The following is a 21,742-nucleotide window of genomic DNA, read 5'->3' on the forward strand; positions in this document are numbered from 1 at the left end:
ATACAGAAGCATTTTTGTATAATTTTCATGTACTTTTGGAGTGATTTTGTTGCTGTATTTGAGAAAGTCTTGCTATGTTGCCCAGACTAGTTTTGAACTCTTGGACTCATGTGAACCCCCAACCTCAGTGTGGTTTTCTCATGCACTTTGAAATTGACAAAAAAGGAGATTTTAGAAAAGACAGCAATTGTTGGCAGAAAATGGTAAACTTCTATATACAGAGATTGAATAACATCTGTGGCCTCACAAGTACAATTTCAGAAATAAAAGATTCTAATTATTATAGTTAAATCTTATGATTCATCATGGTGAGAAGAAGTGTTCTTTTAACAGCCATCAGCCTTTTTGTTTGTTTCAGAAAGAAAAGTGTCAAATTTACATTATTCCCACATTGATTACTAGACCATCTTCTTTAAGGATGTATCTGTAACAGGAAGATCCTATTCAGTAGGTTCCCTTCAACTACCATTGTTTAATGTTAAACTTTTCGAGTTTCTCTTACCAGTTTCTTAAATTTAAATCCAACAAAACTGAAGAGTAGGAACTTCTGTAAAATAGTACAAGTACAATAAAGAAAAACTAAGAGAGGAAACTAGAAGAAAAAGTAACTTCTTACCTATTATGTCCAAAATCACTTTATAGCTCTGAAATTGAAGTCAGTACAGTATTTGTGTATTGGAGGAAATCACAATAGGAAAAAAAAAAAAAAGGGGGTAAACAAGACTCAAGAAAATAGACACCTCTTTTATGAGATAGAAGATAATGAACATCAGTGGGAAAAGGAAGATGAGTGTGTAAGAAACGTGGCTAAAGTGTTCCACAGATTCCCTGATGTCCAGGCACCCTGCACAGACATGATGGTGGGTGGGACTGGATGGAGTTGCATCATCTGCTGTAGTAGAAGGTCCCGGTCAATCTCTCCTTGCAAGACCATTCTGATGGCCTTGCCTTTCTATTGGTGACTGTACGTGTGGTCTGGCATCAGACTACTTTAGTGCTAGGGAATCTGAGCTTAGCAGTCTATAGTTATAAAATAGCTTGGTAAAACCAAATGTAGGAAAGAACTGTGTCTGTGGAGTTTCACCCTCACCCTGCTGGTAATAGATTCTAGTGCTACAATGAACTGATTCCCCTGAGGATCTAACGATAGTGTCTTCTAGTTCCAACCATCTTATCAGCAAGTAACTCTAGTTATGTTATCCTGGAGTCAGTTTTTGGAAAATGCTTATTGTCATGTTCAGAATGAATAAGGGGGAAGAAGAGATTGGCTGTGCATATAATTAGCTTGTGTATCAAGTTTATGAAGAACTAAAATTAAATAGAAAAGATAATCCAATAGAAGTACATAAAAACATTTTAAAGACAAAGAAGCTAGATCTAATTATCAATCTTGGTATAAAATTGAAAGTTTAAAAATTGAAATTGAATACCTGAAAATGTTGCAAATATTCATAAACAAATCTAAAAGCCTAACAAGTGTTGATAAGGATGTGAAACAAATGGACCAACTACTAACCAGAGTATAAATCTGTACCATTACTCTGGGAAAAAAATTTGGTTTTATTCCAAAATATTGAAGATAGGCATATCCTATTCTATGACTTGAAAATTGTGTACATGTGCCCCAAGGACATGTAAAAGGATATTCTTAGAAGATTTGTTTGTAGTATCCTTTATGAGAGGCCATTGTTTTGAACTGAAATACAGCATGAGGCCCAAGCAACCAAATCACACCTAAAGAGTCATTAATTCTCAATGCCTCATAATAAAACTAAAGCTTTATGGATGTAGATTATCCCCAGGTACATTTTTCTTGAAAACAAGAGATTGCATTCTACCTGAGTCAGCAAAATAAGGAAGTCCTTTTTGCTTTAATCCTTGCAGAAAAGTAATGAGAAGTAACTTGATGTTAAGCAATGAATTTTTTCCTATTGTTTACCACTCTGCAACTGCCCACAGGGGATTTATTCTCTGTTTTATAATAGTGGCTAACATGATTCTTAAATTATAATACAAGACACATCTATAATTAAATTTGCAACATTTTTTTCTTTTGACAATAGAAATTTTGCAGATGGTCATACACAGTAAAGTGGTTAAATATTCACTTTGTTCTTTACTCTAACCTAAAGGAATAAACTCCACTGATATATACTAAACATAGATGAAATCTAAGAACTCAATATTTAGAAAAAAAGGGAACATTAGAAGATCATCTATAGTAAAATGAATAAATAACATGTGAAACTAATCAATCTATTGTTTAGGGTAGGTATAGAATTTGTAGAAAACTATATGCAAATTCATAGGAATAATAAAGCAACTAGTTTATATGATATTTATGAAAAACAAGCATGTTGATGTATTCATAGAATTTTATTTTATTTGAAACAATGAGAAGAGACTTTCAGAAATATGTGTGTCTATCTTAAGGATATACAAGGCTGAAGTATTATATTATTTGCTAAATTTGTAATAAAAATATAACAGTTCTTTTAAGTTAAATTTCAAAAATGAAAATGAAGCTCAATGAAATTTATTATTTTTTATAGAGATAACCAAATAAATGTCAAGTTAGTTTAAAACAAAATGTTAATTTAGTAGTTTTTCCCATCCCTTGTAAGAATTTTCAAACAAAGCAAATCATTTATAAGCCTCCTATGTAAACACCTTTGTGGTTAAGTAATTCTAGACAGACTGTATATGTAAAAGTATTGATGACAATATGCCATTGGAAATCCGCCACCTGGTGGATGTGATCTGGAACTACATAAAAAAATCTTTCCTGAAAAGAATGTGCAGTTGAAGCAAAAGTAGGAAATGGAATGAGAGGATTATTTTTTCTTCCTTATATCACTTCAAAAACATTTGAAATTATTTTGTATAAGTTCTAAAATCTCCTAAGTTAATAATATTGAGAATTAAGTAGAATTTCTTAAAAATGCTACAAATGCTACAAATGTAATATAACACTGCACAATAAATTTCATAAGATAAAATCCTATATTCTGTTATAATTTATGCCAAAAATAAACATGCTGAGTTCTAGTAGTGCCGTTAATATTATGAATAACTATAATTGTATTTAGCTTAAAACAAAAGTAAATACTAACCAAATTTGTAGAACATCTGAATCATCCATCTCTCAAATCGCTGAACAACTAGATGGAAAGAATTTCCCTAAAAACTAGAATTAATCTTGTTATTGTTTGGATATGAGGTGTGTTTTTCAATTTTTTTGTTAGTGCAAGAATAATCAGAGGTAAAAGATTAGATTATGAGAACACTAAACTCATCAGTCCATCTAAGTTTGAATGAACTGATTGGGTGGTAACTCTAGGCCAGTGGGTTGGCTGAAAGAGATGGGTCAATGGGCTCATGCCCAGGATGGTACTCCTTCCCTGTGGCTCCTTCCCCTCTTGTTCTACTTCCTCGCCACCTGACCTGAGCTGCTTTTCTATACTGGATACTTCTATGATGTGCTCCTTCATTTTCAGCCATGAGAAATGGAGTCGGCCTATATGGACTGAGACTTCTGAAACTGTGAGCCCCAAATAAAATTTTACTCCTCAGATTTGTTCTTGTCAAGTACTTTGGTTATGTGATGAAAATATAATTATTGGTATTGAGAAGTGAACTTATTGCTATGACTAAAGAGATCATGTGATTTGGAAGAATTTGGAACTGATTTGCAAGAGGAGTTTGGAAAAGTTTGGAGAGTCAAGCCAGAGAAGACTTAGAATGTTGTAGGCAGAGCTTAATGGAAAATTCTGGTGGGAGCTCACAAGACCAGAATGCCAATAGGACTGTGGACATTGAAGACTGGACTCATGAGGTTTCAGAGGGCAAAGAAAAATTCTGGAAATTGGACTAGAGGCCATTTGTATTACATTCTGGCAAATAAATTATGTACATTTTTTTCCATCCTGACACTTTCTGTGAGGCTAAATTTAAATGTGATAGATTTATCTGGCTGAAGAAATTTCAAGGTAGCACAGCATTCAGAAAGTGGCATGGATATTGCAAGTGGTTTTTAGTCAAGTTTACTGTAATAATTAGGAGCAGAAAGAAGAGTGAAAAGATTAAAAGAACTAGCAATTGGGCCATAATAATGTATATTAAACTCAAGTCAAGGAAAATGTGCTTGTTAAAGAAATTACAGTCACCTAAGATATGCTAAGCGGTTTACACAGGAATACAGTTTGAGAGTAACTCAGGAATTGGCAAGACCTAACCCATCTCAGGTTCAAGAGTGTACAAGTAAAGAGAAAAGACCATGTGGACACTCTGCTTGCACAGGGGTCTTAGGAAGTTGTTTCATTATTCTCAATGGCTTCTCTAGTCATGGTCACAGGTGGCTTGGCTATTGCTGAGATGGCATCAGACCTTGGCATCTTTCACATGTTGCTGGTTCTGCAGGAATGCAGGCAGCTGGAGTTAAATGGTCCTGGATCCTTCCATGGAGATTTCAAAGGAAGGTCTGAGAGGCCAGGCAAAGTGCAACAGGGTTGACATTTTTGCAGGCAGCCCCTGAGAAAGGTGATGGATAATGATGTTAGAAAGAAGCTAAAGCTGCAGTGGAATTGCCAGAGACTAAGGGAGGCCCCTGTAGGGATCATCCACCAAGAAAAACTTCAGAAATCAAGCAGAAACAAGACAAGAAACTCCATATGAGCTGAAATCAGCAATGCCATAATGTGGAAACTACACAAGCTCCTTAAAGAAAACATCAAGATGTCATGTGTCCCAGATGCTGGACATGGAACCGCAGGACTTTTTGCCCAGTTGAATTTTGGTCCTGCTTTGGTCCCATCTCATCTTTCCATGGCCCAATTTTTTTTCATTTGGAATGAAAATGTTTACTCTGTGCCATTATATATTGGAATGTAACTTGCTTTTGATTTTTACAAGGGCTATAAGGCCAGAGTTTGCCTCAAGTCTCCTGGGGAGAGTTTTGACGTGGAATTTTGGACCATGCAGGAATTCTTAGAGGCTATGGAAACTCTTGGAAATAGATTACATGCATTTCTCATTGTGAGATGGTTATGAACTTTGGGGGGGACCAAGGTGGAATATTATATTTTACATAAGAGATGTTCTCTAAAAGCTCACGTGTGACATAATGCAGGGATGTTGAGAGGTAATGAGATTAGATTTTAAGATATGTAACTTAATCTCTTGATTAATTCATTTGATGGAATCATGATTTGGGGGATTTTTATTTTATTTTTGGTAAGTGGAACATTCTGCTTCCTGACTGTCACTTTCCTCTGCTATGACTTTCCACCAAGATATTCTGCCTTACCTCAGACCCAGAGCTATGGAGTCAACTGACCATAAACTGTATCTCTGAGTCTGTGAGCCAAAATAAACTTTTTCTCCTCCATGTTGCTCTTATCAGATCTTTGGGTCACAGTGACACAAAGATGATTAACAAAAATCTATAAAGGAAAACAGATTATAAATCATCAACAATTAACTTCTAGATGAAGTAAAGTATTAATACACAATAATGGATGATGAAAAATGGCAGGTTAAGATGAAACCTGTAATGATGCTTTCCCATTAATACTTTTGGGTAGAGGAGATTGAGACATTTTTAATGAAAGAATCAACAATATACAATGGGGATCCAGGCTTCCAAATCATTAATTGATGGATTTATCAAGCACTAAATATATCTATACGAAGTTAGAAATAGATGAGAAATAAGAAACAAAACAGTGTTCTTTCCTTTGGAAAAGAGGCAAATGTCACTGTGGCCTGGAAACTGTAGAGAACAGCACAATATATATTTTTTTTAATTTAAAAATGACAGAGAACTGGCTATTAGAAGTAATATCTAAAGTAAAGAACAAACGTGAACAAGAGGCTAAGTATAGAAGAATTAAAAACAACTTTAAGTTTCTCAGCCAGTGTTTATGTCACTGTGATGCCATTAGCCTATTCAAACATGTGCAGAAAAAAAGAGGGAAATTATGGGCTATCTGAGTCTAGACAATCACAATTGTATGCTGTTGCAGTCGTATGCTATACTCCCGCTGACTGTCCACCAACACACACTTGCTAGATCCATTCTAGCTGACATATTAATTGTTGCTATATCTTTAAGAATTTCTGGTTGATGCATGCATATTGAGTGTATTACCTATAGCGAACTGATTTATTTTGTTAAATACTTTCCATGAATGTCTGATTTAAAAACCAAGAATAATATTTTTCACTCTTTTAATAACATCTTCACACTCTTTCATTTTATGGTTTAATAATTTAGCTGAATATAAACCTGAGCTAACTTAAAAACACATGTATATAAAATAGATTGAACTAAAATAGGTGTCTGAATATTATGCTTCTGTGTTTGAAATTCAAATAACTTTTCCACCATGCATGTGCAATTGCATTTGTTTGTTTTTAACCAAAAATAGGAAAGTGCTTTTTCCTGGTATAACAAATACCATCACCTCTAACATGGAAATTGATGACTTATTTACTTATCTCAATTCTATGATTCACTCAACGTGGGAAAACTTTATCTAAGTCATATTTTCTTATGTTTCTAGTTATCTATATAACAGTCATTATCTCCTAGAATTGCTCCAATAAACAATATCTTACATATGGAGTATGAATTTTCCCACCTCTCTTGAACGTCTTTGCTTCATGACTGATCTTTTCTAGCTTATTGAAAAATTTAGATCCTCAAACCATCAACCATTTTTCATAGACCACTAACTTTATGACATGCATTATTTCCATGCCCAGGATCTTTTTAGTCATATAAACCTTGTACAGGAAGATAATACATACTTGCCATGTCTTTTATTTACTGCTATATCCATGATGTCAATCTTAGGAAAGAACCAGGGATAAGAGTTGTTTAAATTCTCTCTTTTTATATGTGTAAATATTCATTTACATGTTAAATAAATAATTATTTTAACTTTACACATTTATGAGGGAAAATAAAACAATTTGATATAAGTATACAGTGTGCAATGACCAAATCAAGGTAGTCAATATTTTTACTTTCTTAAGTATTTTAAAATTTTTATTAATGCATAAAAATTTTACATATATATGGGGGATAATGTGTTTTAATGAGTTATAGTGATAAATAATAATAGGATTCATTTAGACATATTAATAAATGCATATAAAATTTTTTTTTTCATTTCAAGCTGAACACATGTGGTATATTCATATTTGCACATAGCATGATATGGTCAAATTCTTTCCCCAGTTCTGCTCCTTTCCCTCCTCTATTTCCTGCCCTGTGGTTCCCAACTTCTACGCAACTTATCTCCTTCCTATTTTTGAGAGGTATCTTTTTTGATTCCCTTTTCTCTCTAGCTTCCACATACTAGAGAAAATATTCAACGCTTGGCTTTCTGAGTCTCGCTTATTTCATTCAGCTTGATGTTCTCCAGTTCTATCCATTTACCAATAAATGAGATGCTTCCATTCTTCTTCATGGTTCAGTAAAGCTCCATTGTGTATATATACCACATTTTCTTTAGTCATTTGTTAATCTATGGATACCTAGACTGGCTCCATAAATTAGTATCTATGTCTCATTCTGCTATAAACATTGGTATGCTTATGCCACTATGTAGTATGCTGATATTAGTTATTTGGGATAAATTCCAAGGAGTGGATTAGTTGGGTAATATAGTGATTCTATTTCTAGTCTTCAAAGGAATCTCCACATTGTTTTTTAAAGTAGCTGTACTAACATTTGGTACCACCAACAATGTTTAAGTGTACCTTTTCCCTCACACTCTTACCAGCAATTATTATTTGTATTCTTGATGATTGGCATTCTAACTATGGTTAGATGAAACCTCAGTGCACTTTTGATTTACATCTCAACAGTTACTAGGAGAGTTGAACATTTATTCATATATTTGTTGATCATTTGTATTTCTTTTTTTCAGAAATGTCCTTGTAAATCTTTGATCTATTTATTGATTGGGTTACTAGTCCTTTTGTGTTTTTTTTTTTTTTTTTTTGCATTCTTTATACATTCTGGTTATTAATGTACTGTCAGAAGAGTAGCTGCCAATGATTTTCTCCCAATTTCTTTACTCTCTCTTCATGTTCTTGTTTCCTTTGCTGTGCAATAGCTTTTTGATTTGGTGACATTCCACTTATTGATTCTTGGTTTTATTTCTTGAGTTTCAGGACTCCTGTTAAAGAAGTTGGCGCCCATTCCAAAGTGTTTGAATGTTGGCCCTATGTTTTCTGCTAGCAGGTTCACTGTTTCTGGTATAATTCCTAGTTCTGTGATCCACTTGAGCTAAATTTTATGTGGGGTGAGAGGTAGGGATCTAATTTCATACTTCTATATATTGATATCTAGTTTTCCAGCACTGTTCCTCAAAAGGCTATTTTTTTTTCTGTAATCTATGATTTTGGCAACTTTGTTAAGGATCAGATGACTATTTATGTGAATTTGTCTCTGTGTCTTCCAGTCTACAACATTGGTCTTCATATCAGCTTTTATGCCAATGTCAAACATTTTAACTACATCTTTGATTTATAATTTGAGATCAGCTATTGCGATGCCTGAAGTCTTTGCTCTTATTGTTTGAGATTGTTTTGGCTATTCTGAGTTTTTCATTCTTCAATGCTTTTGGTAATGTGAGACTATTTTGACAATATTAATTCTACTTATTCATGAACTTTATTTATGTTTTATAATTTTTATTTTAGAGTCTTTTGCCTCCTTTGTTAGATTTATTTCAAGTATTTTTTTGAGGTTATTGGGAATGAACATTTTTCCTGATTTTGTTCCCAGTCGATTCATTATCAGCATATAAGAACGTTATTGATTTTTGTATGCTGATCTTGCCTCCTGCTGCTTTGCAGAAGCTATCACATCTATAAATCTTATGGTAGAGCTTTATTGGGTCCTTTTAGTTTAGAATCATGTCATCAGGAGATAGATATTTGTCTTCTTCTATTTTTAGTTGTTTTCCTATAAGTTCCTTCGCTTTCTTGATTGCTCTGACTAGTTTCAAGAACTACTGGATTGTGATGGTGAGAGTCTATATCTTTATTTTGTTGCTTATGTTAGAGAAAATGCTTTGTGCTTTCTCTTCATTCAGGTTGATGTTGGTTTTGTGTTTGTCACATATAGCCCTTGTGATATTGAGGTAAGTTTCTCTCACTAGTTTTTCCAGTGTATTTTACATGAATATGAACTGAATTTTGTCAATTTTTTTTCTGTATTTACTGAGATTGTGATGTGATTTTTGTCCTTGACTCTATTTATGTGATGACTTTTAATTTTTTATTTATATATGTTGAACCAAGCTTTCAGTGAAATGATTCAAACTTAATCATGGTGACCAATTGTCTTAGTTTGTTTTTGAATACAGTTTACTAATATTAAAATAATACATCTATATTCATCAGGGATGACCTGCAACTATCCATATTCTCTTAAATTTAATTGAACTTCCTAACAATCTTTCCTTTAAATTGTGTACCAAGCATTTCTTCAATATCATTTTATTTGAGATCTATTACTAGAAAGTTATTGTGTTCATTTGGAGGCATAATATTGCCTTTTTTTTTTTTTCATGTTACTGTGATCCTGCATGGAGTTTTGTGTGTCTGGCAGATTAGTCAACTTTATTACTTTTATAAGGTGACTTACAGTAAATAGCTTTATTTTGAGATAGGTATTGAGGTATCAGCGGGCTATACAGTGTTGGTTTTGTTTTCATACAAGTGCCCATGCGTTTTCTTCCTATAGCTTCTTTGATTATACTGAATGATTTGAGGGACAAGGCCACAGTAGGGTTAGAAATTACAATTGTGTCTGAAACCACAAGGGGAAGGGACACTCTAGCAGCCCAAGCACATGTGGTACAAACAGCCATGTGGCCCACTGTGTGTCCACTTGAACAGTGGGAGTGTAGATACCTGGAGGGCAGCGAACATTTCTGGAGTGAGCTCTGTGGCCAGCAAAGCCTTCTGGCAAGAGAAATCCATGGTGGGGAACCCGCACTACCTGTCTTTACTCCTATTGGTGCCACAGGACCACAGATGGCAGGCCACCATGGGAATCCAGATGGGGAATTGAGGCAACACTTGGTGATGTCTGCTCTCGGTCCTGGTGTTGGAATAGGCCCACAACAGCTGAACATACCAGTCCTCCCTTAGGACTTTGTCTCTTAGATTTTGAAAGTGCACCCTGACCCTGAGCTGAAATATCTGCCTCCAGTAGTGCAGGGTACCAAGTGGAGTTAGTTACTAGGATTGCAGTTGCTCTGCTGGGTCACCCTGTGTTCACGGACCTGCCCCACTGGTGTGGTGGAGCCTACACTGACTGTACTTGGCATGTGTCTAAAATGAGTTTTGGGTTTCTGACTACTCAGTAAAGGAACAAATCGTTCAATATTCCTCTGCAGTCCCACAAATGTCCCACAAATGATTTTACTGAGCTACAGAAATCTACCTTGTTCACATTTAAGATTCTTCCTAAATAAATGAATATCTAAACCCCATTCTGCTCCTCATTCTTGTATATCAAAGCAACCTTGCCCCCTATATTTCAAATTCTCATTACTCATCAGTTTCTTATTTAAAATTCCTCCATTATTGTGAGGATTGCTTCTGTTTCATTTTATAATCAGAGTTAATTATATTGCAAGAATAATGTGCTTAGTAAAGATTAGAATAGAATGCATTTATGCACGATCCCTATTAACTTTTTAGTTTTTTGTCATTTTTGGTCTTAATCAAATTATACCTGGTGTTTTGGAGACCTTTTATCCATTTCAATAAAAAAGATTAAATTTCTGTCTTTCTTTCTTTAGCAAATTCTTTTTTTTTTAACCTCTCCTAAATACCCATTACTACACATGCCAAACTTTGCTTAATTAAAAACATGAATCACATTCTGGGTATTTTCAATAATTTTAACTTTTTAAATCTACCTAAAAAATTAGAAAATAAAACTACATTGTAAATTATTTTTAATTTATATGTTTACTTTTCCAGTTTAGATTATATGTACATGTAACTATTATTTCTCCATTAACATTTTGACAATTTTTGTTAGTTTCTTAATTGTTGTTACTGGGAATACAGATAATATGTATCTTATTTTATCACTATCTACTTCAGAATTTTAAAAGCATTCCTGTTAAATTATAGATGATTTGCATGTTTTACAATGTTATAAAACTTACATTTTAAAAAACCTAAACAATAGTCAATTTTATTTTTTTTAAAGCTAAGATAAATTAAAGGGCATATTTATATTGACTTTAATATTTACTTACAAGGGCTTTTTTCTGTCAATAAAGGTTAAATTCTAATGTTATTTCTTCTAATTCTAAAAGACAGTCATTAATAATTTTTGTAAGGTAAATATGGAATCAATAACTTCCCTTTCCATTCATTTATCGAGGGATACTGTTATTTGCTTTATGTTTAAAGGATAGTTATCCTGGGTATAGAATTGATATTTTACATTTATTTATTTCAACAATATGAATATATTATTCCACTCTCTTCTGACATCAATGGTCTCAGAGAAAACATATTGTTATTCCCATGTATTTTGTTTAGTTGTTTTGTATAGTAGCTTTCTAAACTTCCCATTTATCTTTCACTTTCATAACATTGACTATATGTATCCAGGTGTGAATCTCTCTGGGTATTATTGATGTGAGGTGAACCCCAAAAGCTCACATGTGAAACAATGCAGTAAGGTTCAGAGCAAAAATGATTGGGTTGTAAGGGTCTTAACCCAAGCAGTGAATTAGTATCTGATGGGATTAATTGAAATGGTAGGATGTGATTGGATTAATTAAAGTGTTAGGGTGCGGCTGGAGGAGATTGGAATTGGGGCATGACTTTGGGGTATACATTTTGTATCTGGAAAGTGAACTGTTTCTCTCTTTTGCTCACTCTCTCTGCTTCCTGATGTGAGCTGTTTCCCTCTGCCCCATTCTTCTGCCATGATATTTAGTATCACCTTGAACCCTGAGGAATAGAGTTGGCTTTCTATGGACCACCTCTGAAACTGTAAGCCCTCAAATAAATCTTTCCTCCTCTATAACTGTGATGGTTAGATCATTTAGTCACAGCAGTGAAAAACTGACTAAAACATTGGATATTCTCACTTTGGTTTTGTTAAGTTTCAGGGATATTTAGTTTAATATATACCATCAAATATTGGAAGTTTTGTCCTTCAGTTGGCCAAATAATATCTCTACCTATTTATTTTTGTTCTCTCTCCTCAGACTCCCATTACATATATGGTGGTAAACAGGACTCTAAGTCTCTGACTCTTCTTCTTGATATTTTCTTTTATGGTCTTCTTGAAATTACATAACTTATATTACTCTGTATTCAAGATGTTTGATTTTTTACTTTTGTATTAAACCTGGTAGGCAGGGCACTACTTGTTCACATCTTTCCTAACATCATATAACAGTTTCTATTTCTCTACAAATTTTATAATCAAAGTGTAATATATTTTAAATTTAAAAAATGTTAAATATTTTAAATTTAAAAGTGCAATATATTTTCAGATTCATTTATTCTATTAAGAAATCATTCAATATTTTGTATAATGTAAAGAGATAATTTTATTTTTCTTTTGGTGAATGGTCTTTTTATCAGGATTTCCAGGACTTCCCTCAAATTTAAAGATTCACTTTAAGAACTCAGAGACTTAACAGAAAGTTGTTATATCAATGATTATGGTGCATTACAGTGAATCTACAGTTAAAACCAAAAAAGATAAAAAAACCATGAAGCAAAATCCAACTAAAACTATGGCTAAGTGTTGGGACTAATGACACGTTAACTAACTCAGGCTGACTCCTTACTTCCTGGCGGGTGAGCAAGATCAAGGCTCAAAGGTGGTTTCAAAGGTTAATGATGATAAATCGGACCATCATCAGGGATTGGTTAACAACAGTTCCGCGAATGTGATCAGCTCAGTGCTTGCCATGTAGTCCTATGGGACTCTCGACTGCGTGAACCCCCCCCTTGCTGACCTTTAAGCTGATTGGATTCTGCCTAGCCTCCACCCTACATAAAAGCTGTGTGACTTCCTCAATAAACAAGTTCCTGCTGTGACTGGTCTCCCTGACGTGTCTGATTGTCCTCCGCCTGGAGGGCTGCATGCGGGAGGTCAGTCGGCCCTACCTATCCCAGTCTGACCTTGTTAGGGAGTGTCCCCTTCCCTTGTCGCTGGTCCAGAAGAGCAAGGGGGCTAAAGACCCCAACAGCTAAGCTTTTAGATGGCCTCTATCAGTGGAATTGTACAGACGGTGATTAATTCTCACAAAAGATAATATGTGGTAACAAATATAGAGTACTGCCAGCTAGAGAAAATCATTTGAGCTTCTCATGGTGTCCAGGGTGTGTACTGGGGGCTTTCAAAGTTGGACTTAGAGTGGTCCCTTTATCTAATTAGAGTTATCAATTTTTCAGGCGCTGTGGAGATCAGTTGGTGCAATATGGTCCATCACCCCCACATGGTTGGCATAAACTGTCTGACATGGCCCAAGCACACTCTGTGAATACAATTGTTAATCCAGGCTGTCTATCATGGACCAAGGTCCCGGTTATACTCGCTTAGACAGAACATCCTAAGGGCATAGACTTTATCCCCCAGAAATTGTCAAAGAACAATTTTCGTAGAATAGACAGGGTTTAAACCTTCTAAGTGCACTGAATTAACCCTTTACTGTACAGATCTTTTCTTGTATTTTCTTGTTCTTACAGGTCTGCATGTGTTATGGGGATTGAGTAGTATAAATTTTGAGATAAGAAGTAAATATATTTTATTTCACAAAGAAAATTGCAAAATACTTTAAAAAACTGCTAAATTGCTTATGATAAAAACTCAAAACAGGATTATGGAGGATATAAAAATAAAGAAAATGTAGTACAATGATAAAGTACACCATATATTTCTCTTATAAATATTAAATAGTGTCTATGCGGAATATTTAAATAATACGTACCAATCAATGAGAAAACATCACTCAATAAAATATATACAAAATGTATGGATAGAAATATGCAATGCAAACATAACTATACCATAATTATTACTGAACATAAAAAAATAATCTTCAATTTCTTGATATACAAGGAAACACAAACTAAACAAACTTGTTTATAACATTCAGATATATTGAGAATTATGCTATAGACAATAACAAATACTGTCAAGCAGGTGAGAAGGAAAAAATGCATTGTTTCTTCAAGTGTATACTAGTAGATTCTCTTTGGAAGAGAACATCCAGTAACAGCATCCAGATATAGCAATGAGGTGAATAAACCATGACCACAAATGCCACTTACAAGAGTCTACCGTAATGAAATACATCCTCCAATAAGGTGTACATTTTTTTTTTCATTTTTAAAGATCTAAGTTAGCATCTGATAATAGGATTTCTTTGGATGAATTTCCTTAGCTTTCTCTTTAATCCTAAAACTTCTTATTTTCTTCTAATTCATGGAAACTATTCTCACTGGATATGGAGTTTTGGATTGATGTTCTTCAATTTCTTTCTTGGCTGTCCTCCTCTACCTTCTCCTCCTTCGTATCCTCTTTATCCTTCTTAGGAATCTTGTTCATTTATTTTTCTTTTATTGTCTTCTTTTGAATAAAGCTGATAAAATGGTGCATAAGGTGTCTATTTTCTTAATGGGTACAATAAATTATAGTGTATATATTTTTAAATTTTTTAATTTGTTCTAATTAGTTGTACATCACAGTAGAATACATTTATACATTTTGATAGATCATAAATAAATGGAGTGTAATTTCTCATTTTTCTGATTGTACATATTGTAAGATCACATTGGTCATGCAGTCATATATGTACATGATGTAATAATGTTTGTTTCACTCTCCTATCTTTCCTACCCCATATCCCCGCCTCCCTTCACAACTCTCTACCTAATATAAAGTAATCCTATTATTCCCTAGCCTCCCCCATTGTGAATTAACATCTGCATATCAGAGAAAACATTTGGTGTATATTTTAACTTAGCAAAATGTACTTCTGCCAAGTTAATTTATTAATGCTCTTTGTTTTGATGAAATAGAGAACTTTTATTATACTATTCCTTTTATCTTCCCTTCCATACTATTAATTTTGTATATATTAATATATATATATTTTGTAAGCCCAATAATAAATTTTTATTATCACTAGTAGCTTTTTACGCTGTATCTTATAAAATCTGAGTGAAAAGAGAAGAGAAAATATATATTAACCTTCTCATTTATCTTTACTTATGAATCTTCTCATGACTCTGAATTTCCACCTGATGTCATTTGCTTATTCCAATACAGTTTTATTCCCATCCACCTTGTTTATGCTGCTATTGCCAAGTACATTGTATTTCTATATGCTATGGGACATATAGTATATATGATACAAATGCATAGATACTATATATTTAGTATGTATTCTACATAAATACTCCATATAAATTGGTAGTACATATTTAGTATGTATGGGGAGTATTCTATACATATGTAGTATCTATGTGTTTATATTATTATCAAGTATAAATATTGTATATTCTATATAAATCATGTATGTATTATTTTTAATATATCTATTATAAACATAATATTTAGGTATATGCATATATTATTATATATTTATATCATATATCCTAACTATACAGTACCTATCTATGTACCTTTAGCTTATGTAATATTTTAAAATATCAGGAAAATACAAGTTTAGTCTTCTATTTTATTTCATTTTATTTTGGTACCAGGGTTTAAACCCAGAGGAGTTTAACCAGTGAGTTACTTCACAGTCCTGTTCTTAAATTTTTGTTTCCGTTTGAGACAGAGGCTTGCTACATTGCTTAGGGACATGCTAAGTTGTTGAGGCTGGCTTTGAAATTACAATCCTCCTGCCTCAGTCTCCAGAGCCACTGGCATTACAGGTGGGCACCACCACACCTGACTGCTCTTCTATTCTCGAAAGAATTTCTATAAACTTCCATTTTTTATGAAACCATATTTCTTGGTGAATTTTAAAATTTGCTTAGCAATATGAATGAATTCTTTCTCCAAAGTCTATTATTCCTGTTTGTAGTCTTTGATGTCTTTACACGGATTTTTTTTTTCACTTATCTTTATCTTTTATCTTTAGTGATTAGGGTTCATTTTGGGGTCAACATAAGTCACATATTGGTAAAAAATTATGCTTAAACTTCCTTAACCAAGGTGTATTTTTACCTTTAGCATTAGAAGCATGAATGGTTGGGAGATTGCTCTCAAAGTTTTATGAGACTTTGTGTTTGCCCCGTTCAGCCAGGGAGTATTGGCCTGCATTTCTCCTTTCCAATCATTCCTGAATGCACACAGCTGTGGGCATTCCCTGAGCATCTGGGGCTACCAGGTTATGTTTTAATTTATAGGTCTGGTCTCCTAGAAGTTGCTTCTGGGTCCACGTATCTTATTGTTCAGACTGTGTTAGCTCTGAGTTGGTACCTAAGCCTCTGTGCTAGTGAAGTTTCTGTCTTTTGCTGATGTGCCTAAGTATGACTGGATGAATGATTTTTTTAAGGTTTTGTTCATGTCCTACTTGGTAGACCTTGTCACTAACTGATGGATGCCATGCCACCTAGCACATGTTCCCATCTTCCTGATTCCCACACTTGAATATGATCTCTCAGGGTGGCTTCTTGGTTATCTCTTTCCCTAGTCCTCCACAATCCTTTCTGGTTCTCCTACTATTTGTCTTGAATTACAGAGCTATCAATTTCTCTCAATGATTCTCCACCATAATTTTCATTATTTGCCCCACAGTGGAATTTTCTCTATTTGGTTCCAAATAAAGTCATTTCCTCAACTGGATTGTGGAAGTCTTCTTTACGGTCAGTCTTTCACCCTGTGCAAAATCACCACACAACTGCAGCAGCGATGCTATTGAAGGTATGTGTTTCATGGAAATTTTCTTCATTCTACAAGTGAACCCTGGAAAAAGTAGGCAGGCTGTTTCGTTCATGGCTTGGTCCCTCTGTCATTCAGTTTACACTTACCGAGCAAACTAAAAAAAAGGTCACTCATATTCTGGATCTACATTGCCTAGCATAGAGTTTCACCCAGCACATCAGGAATAGATGTGAAAATGGACACCTGAAAGCTCTCAGGTGAAATAAAGTTTCTCTAAAACAAGATTAGGAAACACAAGAAATGACAGAGGAGGCCTCTCTCTTCTTTCATGAAGCCACAACTCTGGAGTAGGATCTGGAGAGAAGAAGCCACCATCTTCCTTGTCATAGAGGCCTGGGAGTTCAGCCCCCACATTAGTGATTCGATAATGCAGAACTACTGGTAGGAGGCAGAGAGTGTGCAAGAATGCAGGTTGTGTCTCCACTCCCAGGATGCTTCCTGCTCTCACCTTATGGATATTGCTAGAGGGTCATCCAGCTTCCATTGTTCCTAATGAGAAGTCAGTGAATATTTGAATCATCGCTCCTCTCTATATAATGTGCAATATTTCTATGGTTGCTTTCAAGTTATTCCTTTTATCTTCAGTTACCAGCAATGCGTAATGCAGTTACTCTGTTATTAATATATTTTTTCTGTTTTAAATTTCATTTCAGATTTACTGAGACTTTAGATTATAAATATATTCTAGAGCACAGTGATAATAGTTGTTTTAATATTCTGTGTTAGTGTCATCATTTGGAACAACTCAAGTTTTTTTTCTATACTGATTGCATTTGCTTTGACTAAAGGATTTTTTCTTATTTATTTACAAGTTTAGTAATTCTGGATCATACCCTGCATGTTGTGAAACATTTATCATAGAGACTGTGAATTTTGCTTTATTATTGGGTAGATCGATCATTACTTTGTGTTTTGTACTGAACAGATAGCTCAAACTGGCGGCAGTTGATGTCCTGGATGGATTTTAGCCTGGAATGGTCTCTCCGGAGTCTATTCACATGCACATAGCAGAAGGGTCAGAGTTATGAACAGAGTTTTTGCACAGAATTGGAATGTCCCTGTGCTGAGTCTCTGCTTTCTTACATGTTACCCCTAAATTTTCTTATGACTATAAGAGATTCAAATTCCCCTCTGTTTTTTTTTTTTCAGACGACAAAACTATACATTTTTTAAAATAAGTAAATGTTAGCTTTACCACTAGACAATGTGTTGTACTTGACCCTGACCTCAAGCTGAACACAGTAAATGGGAAATTTCATCTGCACCTGTACCTTCATGTAAGAGATGCTACCTGTGTGGTATCTGCCCAAAGCAGTGTCGGCCATTCTGAATTTGTATAATCATTTTCATGGATATTATAGTTGTCTTTCAAAGAAGTTTGTCTGATTTGAGCTACAACTGGAAATGGAACCACTGAAGTTCAGTTTTCAACATGTTTATAAATGTATATTTGAATTGTTCATGCAATACCTTTTAATATTGCAATTATTTGTAACATAATTAAAATCCACATTGACCATTACCTCCTTCTTTGGACCTTTAAAAAGCAAATTTAAAGACTGAAATTTAAGTCAGGATATCATCTATTTACATTGAGCAACACAGTCAAGTTTATGGAAAAAAGACTATTTCCATAGAAAGACGATGTGAATACTGAGACCAATCTCCTCACTTCTGTGCGACCATGAATCCTCAGTCAAGTTGTGCTGCTAACTCTTGCTTTCCTCAGTGCCTCTGCCTTTGTACAGATGAGTTAAGACTGTCTTCTCTCTATTGGTTTCTTAGCGCTGTTATAACAAAGTGCCATAAACCAGGAAGCTTTAAAGAACCAAAAGTTGCTCTGTGACCTGAAGTTTGAAATTGAGACATCCACAGGACCATGGTCCCTCTGTGACTCTGGGTAGAAACCATTTTTTACCTTTTCCCAGCTTTGGATAGAATCCCTGCCATCATTTGGCTTCCAGCTGTTTTCTTGAACATCTACTTCTGTGCTTCACTCTCTATGTCTCTTCACATGACATTTTCCACTTTTAATGACACCGGTCACCTAGGATTACCACCCTCCTCTAATAATACCTTACATTTGCAACAAACCCATTTTCAATAAAATCACACTCATTGGTCTGAATGATTTTGGGGAGGAGGGTGGGCTCAATCAAAAACATAAAATTCACCTTTGCACAAATATGGTATGGGTAGCACTTACGATCCATTCTTTCCCCTCTTTGAGATTTACCTAACTCACAACTGAACAGGTGAAACTCAAAGGTCAAAATCACTTTTACCCAAACATAACCCTCATTTTAGTGTCTCCAACCACACCTCCAATTTAAGAAACTTCTGACCTAGTCTAAATAGAAATCAAAGAGAATGAAATTTAGGTAAAGACAGGCTATGTGACTAATCCAAGGTCAGAGTAATCATTAGCAGAGCTAAGAGTCTAATTTAAGAATTTTGAATTTAGAAAAGCTTTAATCAGAATCCACAATGAAGCGATGAACTCCAGGTTTAATCTATATTTGTTTTGATATCCAACATTTAGGGAAATGGGATGCAATATCAGAAGTAATTTGAGCTGTAGCCCTCCATTAAAATGTTCAATGTTCTCCTTTGAGCTGGGAAGGAAATAGCATCATAAATAGTTTATCATTACCCTAATTCATGCATGAACTTAGTCATGTACTGAATATATTTACAGCAAGTCAAAACTGAATTTTAAAGTTTACATGAGGATACCGTGAGTAAAAATACCTGAAATAAAAATTTAAAAATTCAGTCAGAATGCCATCTCCTTCCATTTAGGAACACAACCAAGAGGACAGAACAAGTCCATACTGCAACATGTCTTCTACAGACACATTTCCTTTTACCCAGTTATCCCTGCATCTATAGAACATTCTGGGATCCATTTATCCTCTCTAAAAGTGACTAGAGGAAATAAAGACTAATAGGTGAAATTACCCATTGGTCTAGATTTATGACCTCAAACTTTGTCATTGGTTTTTGACAGTTTTACATTTGCCAACTCCTCTCTTTCTACAAAGTTTCTAGAATCTCTGATCAAGGAGTGTTCTAATTCTTGTTTGGCTCAATGTTTAACAACTTGTAAAGGTCAAACTGCATATTTTATGTTAGGTGATAACTGCCAGGATTAGTCTGGTCTCTTTAAGAAGCAGAGATTCCTATCCCCAAACCAGACCGAGAAGTTTAAAAGACTCACAGAGCAACACAAGATCTGTCAGAAGACATTTTCCACCTGACTACTTTTCTGAAGCCTTGTTATTCCGTGTTCAGAGCCTGGTGTATGGCTTTTTCTCTGTGTGTCATGTTTTGGTTTTCCTCTCCCAGTTTTATACAGTGTCCTTTGGTCTTGATTGATGGCTTGGCTTGGCTTTGGGGAGGAACTTCCCTCTTGACTCCTGCACAGTCCCTGTCACATAAACTACTCTTCTAATTGTTGACCACAACTTGCCAGTTCAAACTGTCCTTTTTTGAGGGTGTTCCAGAGGGTATCTTTTGCTCAACTGGCCAGCTGCTCTGTTACCCTTTGCTTCCCTCCTCTGGCAATATCTAGCCATTGCAATTGCCTTCTCATTGTTCTTGGAATTCTCAAGTATTCCTTTAGGATTCTGACTCGGATTATTAATTTATTCATTCATTCTTTCCTTGAAGAAATGTTTAATGAGTACCAAGCAATTAAGGAACATGCATAAAAAGTTATAAAATCATATTTTCTCTTAGCCCCGATTGATGTTGCAGTATGAGTAAAATAGACATTAATCAAATAATAGCTTATTTATAACTGACAATTCCCTCAGGATCTCTTTTATCTGTATTTCCTTAAGTGCCAAGATGGAGCTATCCAAAGTATCGTTGGGGTCTTATTATATTATAATAATTGCTTTCTTGTGGGGAGGATATTGGGGATTGAACTCAGGGGCACTTGACCACTGAGTCACATCCCCAGCCCTATTTTGTATTTTATTCAGAGACAGAGTCTCACTGAGTTGCTTAGCACCTCACCAGTTGCTGAGGCTGGCTTTGAGCTCTCCATCCTCCTGCTTCAGCCTCCTGAGCTGCTGGAATTACAGGCCTATGCCACTGCACCCAGCATAATGATTCCCATTTAATAAGTTATCTTACTTGGTCATTTATTTATTATTTCACTTGCTTAGTTAGCATTACCACTATTACCTGTATGAAAACACTGGTGATACAAGAAATACCAAGCATGAAATTCAGCTTTAAGGCTAGCAGAAAGACAGATTTTAAGATGAATAATTAAAATACTTTTGAGAAGAAATACAAAGTAATTTAGGAATATAGATGAAGGAATATCTGGAGTATGTAAAATGTTTATTTTCAAATATATATTTTTATATAATGAGAAAAGTATGCAAAATTTTCCATGAGTGTTTGCACATGCTAATAATCCTCTTTATCTTTGCACTTTTGTATGTGTATGCTTTTTTATGGAAGGGATTATACACTGCCTAATGCAGATAATTATAGTATAACTTTTCAAAGTAAGAAAACTACATATAATTACATTTTCATGTTATAAAAAATTCTTATAATATCCTCTAATATACTGTTCAAAATATTAGTAATTTCTTTCAAAAACTAGAACATAGTTAACAGTATTATAGGCTTTAGTCTAGATGCTTTTAGAGGAATACAGTCCATTCAAGAAAGCTATATAAAAATACTGTTCACTTTTTACAGAAGATCTGCTTAATCAAACAGGTATTTGATTAAGAATAAATATCCAAA

Source organism: Sciurus carolinensis, chromosome 10 (assembly GCF_902686445.1).
Source record: "Sciurus carolinensis chromosome 10, mSciCar1.2, whole genome shotgun sequence".
NCBI classification, from domain to species: domain Eukaryota; kingdom Metazoa; phylum Chordata; class Mammalia; order Rodentia; family Sciuridae; genus Sciurus; species Sciurus carolinensis.